The sequence below is a fragment of the Neovison vison genome, chromosome X (assembly GCF_020171115.1).
Source record: "Neovison vison isolate M4711 chromosome X, ASM_NN_V1, whole genome shotgun sequence".
Taxonomy (NCBI): domain Eukaryota; kingdom Metazoa; phylum Chordata; class Mammalia; order Carnivora; family Mustelidae; genus Neogale; species Neogale vison.
In genome coordinates this window covers 62,583,277-62,596,202 of record NC_058105.1, presented here as the reverse complement: position 1 = coordinate 62,596,202, position 12,926 = coordinate 62,583,277, and positions in this window count along the sequence as shown.

Here is a 12,926-nt window from a genome sequence, read left to right as displayed (position 1 = left end):
TCAAATTCAAATGGAATCTCAAGGGATTCAGAAGAGTTTAAAAAAAAAGTCTTCAAAAGGACAAAGTTGAAGGATCCACAATTTCTAATTGCAAAACTTACTACAAAGCTACAGTAATCAGAAAAGTGTGGTATGGCATAAAGACAGACATATAGACAAAAATGGAAGAGAATAAAGAATCCCAGAAATAAATCCTCACATATGTGTCAAATGATCTCTGACAAGGGTTCCAAGACAATTCAATGGGAGCAGGGACAGTCTTTTCAATAAATGCTGCTCGGAAAACAATATCCACATGCAGAAGAAAGTTAGACCTTTACCCCTTTACCTTACACCGTATACAAAAACTAACTAATAGATTAAAACAAAACTAATAGATTAAAACAAAGCAAAAACCCCTAAATTTTAGACCTAAGCAAAAAACTAGAAATCTCTTAGAAGGAATCATAGAGAAAATTTTCATGGCATGAATTTGGCAATAATTTCTTGGATATGACATCAGAAACATAGGCAACAAAAGAGAGCATAGATAAATCAGATTTGATGAAAATTAAAACAAATTAATGTGTCAAAGGACACTGTAAACAGAGTGAAAAGACAACCTACAGAATGGGAGAAAGTATTTGTGGACCATATATCTGATAAGTGATCCAGATCAAGAATATATAAAGAACTTCCAAAAATAAAAAAATAAAAAAAACCCCAATCCAATTACAAACAGGGGCAGAGTAGATAAATATCTATTAAGTAGATATTTCATCAAGGAATATATATGAAAATAGCAAATATGCACATGAAATATGCCCATCATCACTATTCATTAGGGATATGCATATCCAAACCACAATGACTATCACTTCACACCCACTAGAATGGCTATCAGTTTTTTAAAAAAATAAGTGTTGGTGAGGAAATGGAAAAACTGGAATGCCTGAGCATTGCTGGTGGAAATATAAAACACTAAAAGCTCCTATGGAAAACAGTATAGCAGTTCTTCAAAATATTAAACATAACATTACCATATGATCCAGCAATTCCACACTGATATATTTCAAAAGATTTGAAAAAGCACTGGGTGTTATACTGAACTGACAAGTCATTGAACATTACATCAAAACCAACGATGGCTGGGTGCCTGGGTGGCTCAGTGGGTTAAAGCCTCTGCCTTCAGCTCAGGTCATGATCCCAGGGTCCTGGGATAGAGCCCCGCATTGGGCTCTCTGCTCAGCAGGGAGCCTGCTTCCTCCTCTCTCTCTGCCTGCTTCTCTGCCTACTTGTGATCTCTGTCTGTTAAGTAAATAAATAAAATCTTAAAAAAAAAGCAATGATGGCTAGTTCAATTTAAAAAAATAAAACAAATAAATAAATAATAAATTTTAGCCTAACTTGGGGAAAAAAAATAAGATTTGAAAGAAGGGACTCAGATAATTTGAGTGTTCATAATAGCATCATCATAAACAATATCCAAAAAATGGAAAGGACCCAAATATTTGTTGATGCATATATGGATAAGCAAAATGTGGTATATATGTACAATGTAATATTACTTAGCTTTAAATAGGAATAAAATTCTGACACATATTACATCATAGATGAACCTTGAAGATATATGTGAGTAGAATAAGACAAATCACACAAAAAAGTAAATATTTTATGATTTAGTTTACATAAGATATCTAGAATAGTCAAATTCATAGAGACAGAAAATAGAATAATGGTTATCAAGGTCTTCCAGAGGGTGGAATGGGGACTAACTGTTTAACAGGTACAGAGTTTCAGTTTGTGATGATAAGAAATTCTGGAAATGGATATGGTGATGGATGCATGGTTTTATGAGTGTACTTAACGCCACTGGATTTTACACTTAAAATATAATTAAAATAATTTTAAAAATCTTATGCAGTTCTCCTTTATTGAGCAGGAAATTGCCTGGCAGATTCCCATTTACTATTAATTGGCAAAAAGTTTACTGTTCCTTTACTAATTGGGCAAATGGAAACATCTCTGAAATGACTGGCTGAAATACATGTTCTCAAATCTACCATACCCAATGCTTCTACTTATTAAAATGTTTTATATTTATTTTAAAATTGATATATAATTAACCTATAACTGTGTTAGTTTTAGGTGCACAACAAAATGATTTGATATAGGTATATATTGCAAAGAGATTACCATAATAAATTAAGATCATATCCACCACTGCACATAGTTATACATTTTCTTTTGTGATGAGTTTTAAGATCTACTCTCTTAGCAATTTTCAAATGTCCAGTACATTATTGTTAACTGTACTCATCATGCTGTATCCTCAGGACTTATTATCTTATAACTGGAAGTTTGTTCTCAGTGACCCTCACCTCTGCCTCTGGCAAACACCAATCTGTTCTATCTATGTGTTCAGTTTTCTTTCTTATTTTTCTTTGATTCTACATATAGATGAGATCATAGAGTGTTTGTCTTTTCCTGACTTATTTCACTTAGCATAATACTCTAAGGTCCATTCATGTTGGTGCAAATATCAGGATTGTTCTACTTTATGGCTGAATAATAATCATACACACACACACACACACACACGCATATATAAACGTTTTTTTAATCCATTCAGCCATTGATGGACATACAGGGTATTTTTGTGTCTTGGTTACTTTAAAAAAACATAAAGATAAATCTTTTTGAGATAGTGGTTTTGTTTCCTTCAGGTAAAGACCCAGAAGTGGAATTGCTGTATCATATGGCAGTTCTATTTTTAATTTTTTGAGGAATCTCCATGCTGCTTCCCATAGTTGTTGCACCAATTTACATTCCCACCAACAGTGCATAAAGGTTCCTTTTTACCACATCCTAACCAACACTTGTCATTTCCTGTCCTTTTGATAATAAACATTCTAACAGGTATGAGTTGTACCTCATTGTCATTTTGATTTGCATTCCCCTGATTACTAATAATGCTGAGCCTAATGTTTCCTGTTTTGTATCTGTTGTCCATTTTTATGAATTTGGAAACGTGTCTATCCAGATTCTCTATTTTTATTTTTTTTCTGCCCATTTTAATGGATTACTATTTTCTAATGAGTTGTAGGATTTCGTTATTATGGATTTTTAACCAGTTATCATATATATGATTTGCAAATACATTCTTCCATTCCATAGGCTGCTTTTTCATTTTGTTGATTATTTCCTTTGCTGCGTGGAAGCTTTTTAGTTTGATATGGTCCACGTTTTTATTTTTGCTTTCATTGTACTTGCTTTTGGTGTCAAATAAAAAACAAATCATTGCCAAGACCATGTCAGGGAGCTTATTTTCTATATTATCGTCTAGAAATTTTATGGTTTCAGGTTTTATATTCAAGTCTTTAACTTATTTTGAGTTGAATTTGTATATGGTGTAAGATACTGCTCTAGATTCATTCTCTTATATATAGCTGTTCAGTCTCCCAACCATTTATTGAAGATATTCTCCTTCCACATTATATATTCTTGGCTCCTTTGTTGTAAATGAATTGACCATATATATAAGGGTTTACCTCTGGGCTCTCTATTCTGTTCTATTGACCTATGTGCCTGTTTTTATATAAATATCATGTTGTTTTGATTATTTTAGCTTTGTAGTGTAGTTTGAAATCAGAAAATGATGCATCTAGCTTTCTTCTCTCTCAAGTTTACTTTGGTTATTTGGGGACTTTTATAATTCTATATGAATTTTAGTAGTGTTTGTTCTATTTCTGTGTGAAAAATGCCATTAGGATTTTTATATGGATTGCACTGAACTTGTAGGTTGCTTTAAATATTATGAGAACTTTAATAATATCAATTCTTCCAATAGGAGAACAGAATGTCTTTCCACTTATTCATGTCTTTTTAAAATTTCTTTTATGAATGTTTTATAGTTTTCAGTGTACAGGTCTTTTGCCTCCTTGGTTAAATTTATTCCTAGGTATTTTTTATATAATTTAAATGAGATTGTTTTTAAAAATTCGCTTTCTGATAGTTTATTAATTGTGTATTGAAACGACTAATATTTGTATTTTGATTTTGTGTCCTGCAATTTTACTGAATTTATTTAGTTTTAACAGTCTTTGGTGAAGTCTTTAGGTTTTTCTATGTATAATGCCATACCATCTGCAAATAGAGACAACTTGACTTCTTTTATTCCAATTAAGATGCCTTGGATTTCTTATTCTTGCCTAATTGTTCTGATTAGGATTTCTAGTACTACGTTAAATTAAAGTAGCTAGACGGGGTGTCCCTTTTCTGTTCTGGATCTTAAAAGAAAGAGCTTCCAGTTTTTCACTCTTAAGTGTTCTTACGCAAGAAGAAGATTTTATGTAATCCCTTGGTTAAGTGTCTGCCTAATCATATATTTAACAGAACATAATACAAGAAGAATTTTAGAATTATAGAATAATAAAACTGGAATATACCTTAAAGGTAATACAGTCAATTTTAAGTACATAGAGATTAATTAGCATATTTTAATATGCCAAGATGTGACAGGATTTTAGGCCTTCTGTTTTAAAGGCTAATGTCTATTACATAGCATACTATCACTGTGTTAGTGGTTTTCAAACCCCTGATTGCACATGAAAGCTGCGTGAGCATGCTCACACATACACACACACAGACACACAGACACACACACACACCAAACACTATCTGAAAAAATAAGCATTCCTAGGGAAGTAAGGAATGTAAGTAGCCAAAATATTAACCTATTTCAATTTTTTTCAGATATATTCAAGATTTTTATTGTATTTTTTAAGTTTTCACATTCTGCTGCAATGATAGTTACGCAATAAAAGAAAAGTTCTAAAATCTTGCTGCATTATAGATTATTACTGGATCAGGAAAATTATACAGATGAACAGAAGCAAGTGTTGAGGACCTGATGGGCTCCTATAGGAGGCTGGCTAAAACCAGTGAGATTTGGAACTGTGTGTGCTGGAAGAACTACTCTATTTACTCCGGTGTCCCTGAAAAAGTTACTATATCAGTTTATACTATGGTATCCAAAAGAATGGGAAACTTTTGGAGGTTATGACTTAAGCAATCCTCACTACCAGAAGGTCAAATCTTCTGAGCAGTGTGCAGTACTGAACAATTCCTGGTAGTCATCTTATTCGGAATTCAATTACCTATTAGGAGCACAGTTAACATCCAAAGGTCAACCTCCACATATTAAGACTCTCTTATAATGAGTGTGGGTGGTGGGGGTGGGGTGTTGTGGAGCAATATGCTGAAAACATTAGACAGCAGCTACACGGAATACTTTTCTGTAGTACCACACCTAGAGAAAGGCAAGATACTCTATAATAGACAAAAAATGTAGTATAATAGACAAAAAATGTAGAAGAAGATCTAAAGTAATCCCAGCCCAGTAGCATGCTTGCTTAAAGGGGGAAAAGAGTGCTTTAGCTCATGGTCAAGTCTTGCCTTACCTCTAATCTTATGTCGTTGTTTATTGATTTTATTTCCATTATTACCTAGAGTTTCATATTTGAAAACACATCCTGGCAACGATTTGCCACCCTGGCAACACTGCCTTAAGTAAAACTCCTTTTCCTAATCCATCACCTTTATACTATCAACGTGTTAAGTTTCTTCTTGCTTCTCAGGTAAGGCCTCTATACCCAGGGGACATACAGATACTAAAGGAGTTACTAGAGTGCAGAATGGTAAATCTAGCAAAGAAGGTCCTAAAAGAACACATAAGTTGAGGCAAGATCTCCAGATCTTTGCTCTGAGTGTATTAAAATAATTCAATTTCCATTGGAGGATGAAATTGAATTTACAAACATATTCCTGTATTCTGTATTGTTTTAAGGACTAGAACAGGAGACAGACTCATGGTAGGAAGGGAATTGTAAATAAAGTCAAAAAGCAAACAAAACCCATTTACTCCAAGGGGATCATTTATAAATGTGCTTTTTTAATGTTCTTGCTTTCGATATTATCAACATAATTAGGGCTCTATTTACTTTTGCCTTCCTATTCACCCTTCAACCCCATCTAAGGCATTTACCCCAGTTACTGCAGTCTTTTTCCTAGACTTTGAAGTTGTGACAAAGAAAATTCAAACCCAAAAACTTACAGTAAATCAATTTAGTATTTTTGTTGCAATTTGAGAATTTATATTAGTGTCTTGGAATATCAGGATTAGAAGGGGCCTGGATATTATCCAGCCCAGTGGTTCTTAAAATATAATCTATAAACTCCTGGAGATTCTCAAGATTCTACTAGGTAATACATATCTTCATAACTGTATTTGGATGTTATTTGCCTTTTTCATGGTACTGACATTTGCACTGAGAATGCGAAAACAAAGACAGGTAAAACTGCTGATATCTCATTACAACTAAAGCCAACAATACCAAACTTTACCAGTAGTCATTATATATGTCACTGCAAAGCAGTCTTAGAAGAAAAAAAAAACAGTTTCGCTTAAGAACATTATCGATGAGGGGCGCCTGGGTGGCTCGGTGGGTTAAAACCTCTACCTTTGGCTCAGGTCATGGTCCCAGGGTCCTGGGATCGAGCCCCGCGTGGGGCTTTCTGCTCCGCAGGGAGTCTGCTTCCTCCCCTCTCTCTCTCTCTGCCTGCCTCTCTGCCTACTTGTGATTTCTCTCTCTCGGTCAAATAAATGGAATCTTTAAAAAAAAAAAAAAAAGAACATCATCGACGAAGCAGTAAAATTTATCAATTAAAAAAACTCAACCCCTGAGTAAATGTCTTTCTGTGTTATGAGAAAAGTAGAGTGACAAAACACTTCTGCATCTCAAAGTGTTACGGTTTTCTCAAGGAAAAGCACCTGTGACAGAATTTTTTTTATTCAAGGAACATCTTACCAACAAATCAGGGTTATTTAGGTTTGGCTATTGAACAGACATTTTTGGGGAAAAAAAAGGGAAGGAACCTGTCACTTTAGGGCAAATAAATGTACCAGTGAAGGTTCTCCAGAAAAAAACAAAACAAAACAAAACAAAAAACAAAGACAAAAACAAACAAAAAAGAACCAACAGTATAGAGAGAGCATGATGTTTATTATAAAGAATATGTCATGTGATTATAAAAGCTAAGGTGGCCTGCCCACAGTCTCCTCTCTGTAAGCTAGAAGGCCAAGAAAGTCAATGGTGTAGTTCCAATTCAAGTCGGAAGGCCTGAGAACCAGGAGAACCAATGTGCAAAACCAGCTCAAGTAAAAAGATCTAAGAACCAGGAGAACCAATGATGTAAGCTGCAATCTGAGAGAGAAGACTGATGTTCCAGGTCAGTCAGGCAGAGGGAACAGATTTCCTTTTCTACTTTTGTTGTATTGGGTCCCTAGTTGATTGGCTAATGTCCATCCACATTAGAGAAGGCAATTTTTAAAATTCATTCTACCAATTTAAATGTTAATCTCATCTGGACATATTCTCACAAAAAACACCAAGAAATAATATTTAGTCAAATATCTAGGCACCTATGATCCAGTCAAGTTGACAGATAAAATTAAACATCACAAGTGACAGTATTTGATCGCAATGATAAATATGAGCTTTCAAGCAACTGGAGTTGAAAAACTTGGATATAACACTGTGAGCTGACAGCATCTTAATACTTAAAGACTTTTCTGATGAAATTGGTGGAGACATTAATAAATGTAATTATTTTATTTTGTATAAAGAAGTGCATCAATATTTGGAAGATCTGCATAACTCACTTAACCAATGATTTCCCAACAACCAATGCACATTGTTGAATCAGACATGAACAAAAAATGCATTCAAGTTCAAGGTAGATTAGTGAATTTTAACATAACTGAGACACAAAGTTTCTTTTTTTTTAAGATTTTATTTATTTGAGAGAGAGAGAAAGTGAACAAGAGAGAAAGAGAACACACAAGAAGGGGAGGCTCAGAGGGAGAAGCAGTTTCCCTGCAGAGCAGGGACTCTCATGCAGCAATAAATCCTGGGACTCCAGGATCATGACCTGCATCACTTAACCAACTGAGCTACCCAGGCATCCCAGAGTACATGAGATTTCTTAGTATTCTTTCAGATTCCATATAGCAGCTAAACTTTAAGAAAATATTGTTTGTTGAGTTTTGGTGTAGTAAAAAAAATATCTACCATTATCTAAAAAGGCTATTAACTTTTTTCCCTTTTCCAACCACTTATTTTTGTGAGGTCAATTTATTGCAATATTTCAACCAAAACTACATATTGAAAAAGATCAAATAGAGAAACAAATGAAAGAAACCAACTACCAGATGTTAAAGATATTTGCAAAAATGCAAAATAATTTTACTCTTTATTGTTTTGTGTTGGAAAATGTAATTATTTTTCATAATAATATTGTTTATGTTTTCAGTAATTGATTTATTATTAGCCTAATATCCTTGTTTTGTAAATGGGAAGACTGAGATTCTGGGAGATGTTTCAAACCTTTATCTCCTTATATAAATCCAGAAATGGAGGAGGAAGTAGAAAAGGTATAAAAGAGGATCCACAAATACTGGGAAACAGTTTAGTATAGCATTTATAAACCTTGCACTGAAATACAAAGTGGAGGGGGAGATGAACCATGATAGACTGTAGACTCTGAGAAACAAACTGAGGGTTTTGGAGGGGAGGGGGTTTGGAGGGTTGGGTGAGCCTGCTGGTGGGTATTATGGAAGGCACGTATTGCATGGAGAACCAGGTGTGGTGCATAAACAATGAATTCTGGAACACTGAAAAGAAATAAAAAATAAAAATAAATAAATAAAAAATACAGTAGCACCTCTTTTCAGTTTTGAAATATAATTGACATACATCACTGTATAAATTTTAGGTATCCAGCATAAAAGTTTAATTTCCACATATTCTAAAATGACTACTGCCAAAAATTTAGTTGGCATCTCTCATATCATACAGATAAAATAAAAAAAAAAGAAAGCAAAAAAGGAAAAAAAATTGTGTGATGAGAACTCCTAGGATTTACTCTCAACAATTTTCATTTATCTCATAGAGCAGTGCTAACTATAGCCATCATGTGTACATTGTATTTCTAGTACTTTTTTGTCTTGTAAGTGGAAGTTTGTACCTTATGAACACCTTTCTTCCCCCGCTCCACCTCCAACTCTAGTAACCACAAATCTTATCCCTTTTTCTATGAGTTAGGGCATTTTTATCTGTTTGTTTGGCTGGTTGATTAGTTTTTAATTTCCACATATAAGTGAGATTATATAGCATTTGTCTTTGTCTGACTTATTTCACTTAGCATAATGCCCTTACGGTCTATCCATGTTGTCATAAGTGGCAGGAATTCCTTATATTTTTATGGCTGAATAATATTCCCTGCTGTATATCTATACAAACATATATACATCTACCACAAATTCTTTATCCAATCACCTGATAATGGATTGACACTTAGCTTGTTTCCATGTATTGGCTATTGTAAATAATACTTCTATGGACATAAGAATACAGATATAAATTTTGAATTAGTGTTTTCATTTTATTTGAATATACTCACAGAAGTGGAATTGCTGGACCATATAGTACTTTTATTTTTAATTTTTGAGTATCTTAAATACTGTTTTCCATTGTGGCTGTACCAGATTACAATTCCACCAACAGTGCAGAAGGTCTCGATTTTCTCCACATCTTTGCTGGTATTTGTAATCTCTTGTATTTTTGCTGATTACCATACTAATAACAAAAGGTGTTATCTTATTGTGGTTTTGACTTTATTTCCCTAATAACTATTGATGCTGAGTATCAATTCATGTACCTGCTGGCCTTTTATAAATCTTTGGAGAAATGTCTGTCTTTTCCCATCTCTTTAATTTTTCATTTTTTTAATCATGATAAATGTACTTTTTAATCCCCATCCAATATTTTCCCTATCCCCCAACCCAATTCCCTCCTGGTAACCATCAGTTTGTTCTCTATAGTTAAAAGTCTGTTCTTGGTTTCTCTCTCTTTCTCTCTCTTTTTTTCCTTAGCTCATTTGTTTTGCTTCTCAAATTCTACATATGAGTTAGATCATATGGTATTTGTCTTTCTCTGACTGACACATTTCACTTAGCATTATACTCTCTAGCTCTATCCATGTTGTTGCAAATTGCAAGATTTCATTTTCTATGGACAAATAATATACCATATGCCATATATATATATATATATATATATATAGAGAGAGAGAGAGAGATAAAATTTGATATAAATTTTAATAAATATATATATATTTAAAATCTTCTTTATACACTCATCTATTGATGGGAACTTGGACTGTTTCCAAATTTGGCTATTATAAATCATGCTGCAGTAAATATAAGAGGGTATATATCCCTTTGAATTATTATTTTTGTATTATTTGGATAAACCAAATAATGTGTTTGCTGCATAATAGAGTAGACCTACTTTTACTTTTTTGAAGAAACCCTATATGGTTTTCCAGAGTGGCTGCACTAATTTGAATTTTCAGCAACAGTTCAAGACAGTTCCTTTTTCTCCACATGCCTGTCTACATGCCTTGTTTTTTTTGTGTGTGTGATTTTGATTAGTTACTCTGACAGGTGTGAGGTGATACCTCATTGCTGTTTTCATTTGCATTCCCCTAATGATGAGTAACATTGAGCATCTTTTGATGTATCTATTGGCCATCTGCAGGCCTTCTTTGCAGAAATGCCTATTCATTTCTTCTGCCCATTTTAAATTGGATTATTTGCTTTTTTGTATATTGAGTTGTATCAGTTTTTTATATATTTTGATACTAACCGTTTTTTGGAGATGTCATTTGCAAATATCTTCTCCCATTCTGAAGGTTGCCTTTGAGTTTCATTGATTGTTTCCTTCACTGTGCAGAAACTTTATTTTGATATAGTCCTAATAGTTTACTTTTGTTTTTATTTCCCTTGCCTCAAGATACATATATAGAAAAATGTTGCTATTGCTGATGTCAGAGAGATTACTGCCTGTGCTCTCTTCGAAGATTTTAATTTTTTTCAGGTCTCACGTTTAGATAGTTAATCCATTTTGAGTTTATTTTTGTGTAAGGTGAAAGAAGGTGGTCCAAGTTCTTTTTTTTTTTTTTTTGGCATTCGTTGTCCAGTTTTCCCAAAACCATTTTTTGAATAGACTGTCTTTTTCCCATCGGATATTCTTTCCTACTTTGACAAAGATTCATTGACCATATAATTGTGGGTTTATTTTTGGGTTTTCTGTTCTATTCCATTGATCTATGTGTCTATTTTTATGACAGCACCATAATTTTATTTCTAAAGCTTTGTAATATTACTTTGGGTAATACAGACATTTTAACAATAGTTTTTCTTCCAACTCTGAGCATGGAATGTGGTTTCATTACTTTGTATCTTCTTGAATTTCTTTCATCAGGGTTTTGTAGCTTTCAGAATATGGGTCTTTTGGGGTGCCTGGGTGGCTCAGTGGGTTAAGGCCTCTGCCTTCGGTTCAGGTCATGATCCCAGGGTCCTGGGATCGAGCCCTGCATCGGGCTCTCTGCTCAGCAGGGAGCCTGCTTCCTCCTCTCTCTCTCTCTCTGCCTGCCTCTCTGCCTACTTGTGATCTCTGTCAAATAAATAAATAAAATCTTTAAAAAAAAAAGAATTATGGGTCTTTCATGTCTTTGGTTAAATTTATTTCTAGATATTTTATTGCTTTTTGTTCAATTATAAATGGGATTCTTAATTTCTCTGTTGATTCATTATTTGTGTATAGAAATGCAACAGATTTCTGCACATTTATTTTGTCCCACAACTTTACTGAATTCATTGATCAATTCTAGTAGTTTTTCATGGGGTTTTTAGGTTTTTTAATATATAGGAACATGTCATCTGCGTATAATGAGAGTTTTCCTTCTTCCTTATCAGTTGAGATAACTTTTATTTCTTTATGTTGTCTAATTGCTGTGGCTAGGACTTCATGTACTATGTTGAGTAAAAGCAGTGAGAGTGATCACCTTTGTCTTGTTTCTGACCTTAGGGGAAAAGCTTTCAGTTTTTCACAACTGAGTATAGTGTAGGCTGTGGGTTTTTCATATATAGCCTTTTATATGTTGAGATATGCTCCCTCTAGACCTACTTTGCAGAGCGTTTTTTATCATGGATGGATATATTTTATCAAATGCATTTTCTGTATATTTTGAAATAATCATATGGTTTTTATCCTTTTTCTTATTGATATGATGTATCACACTTATCCACAATTGAAGAGATCAATGAAACCAGGAGTTGGCCCTTTGAAAAGATCAAAATTGATAAACCTCTAGCAAGATTCATTAAAAGAAGTGAAAGGACCAAAATAAACAAATTTACTAATAAAACAGGAGAAATAACAACCAACACCACAGAAATACAAGCAATTGCAACACAATATTATGAAAACCTGTATGTCAACTAATTGGACAACTTAGGAGAAATGGAAAAATTCCTAGAAACATAAATACTACCAAAACTAAAGTAGGAAGAAATACAAAATTTAAACAGACCAACTACTAGTAATGAAATTGAGTCAGTAATTAAACAAAAGTCCAGGACCAGATAGCTTCACAGGTAAATTCTACCAAACATTTAAAGAAGAGTTAATACCCATTCTTCTCTATTACAAAAACTACAAAAGGAAAGAAAAGTTCCAAATTCATTCTATGAGGCCAGTATCACCCTGAAACCAAAACCAGATAAAGGCCCCATGAAAAAGAGTACTACAGGCCAAAATCTCTCACAAATATAGATGCAAAAATTCTCAACAAAATATTAGCAAACTGAATCCCTAAATACATTTAAAATGTCATACACCAGGATACCTGGGTGACTCAGTCCATTTAAGCATCTGCCTTAGGTCATGATCCCAGAGTCCTGGGATCAAGCCCTGTGTCAGGCTCCCTGCTCAGTGGGGAGTTTGTTTCTTCCTCTGTCCCACCCCCTCCTCATGTATACT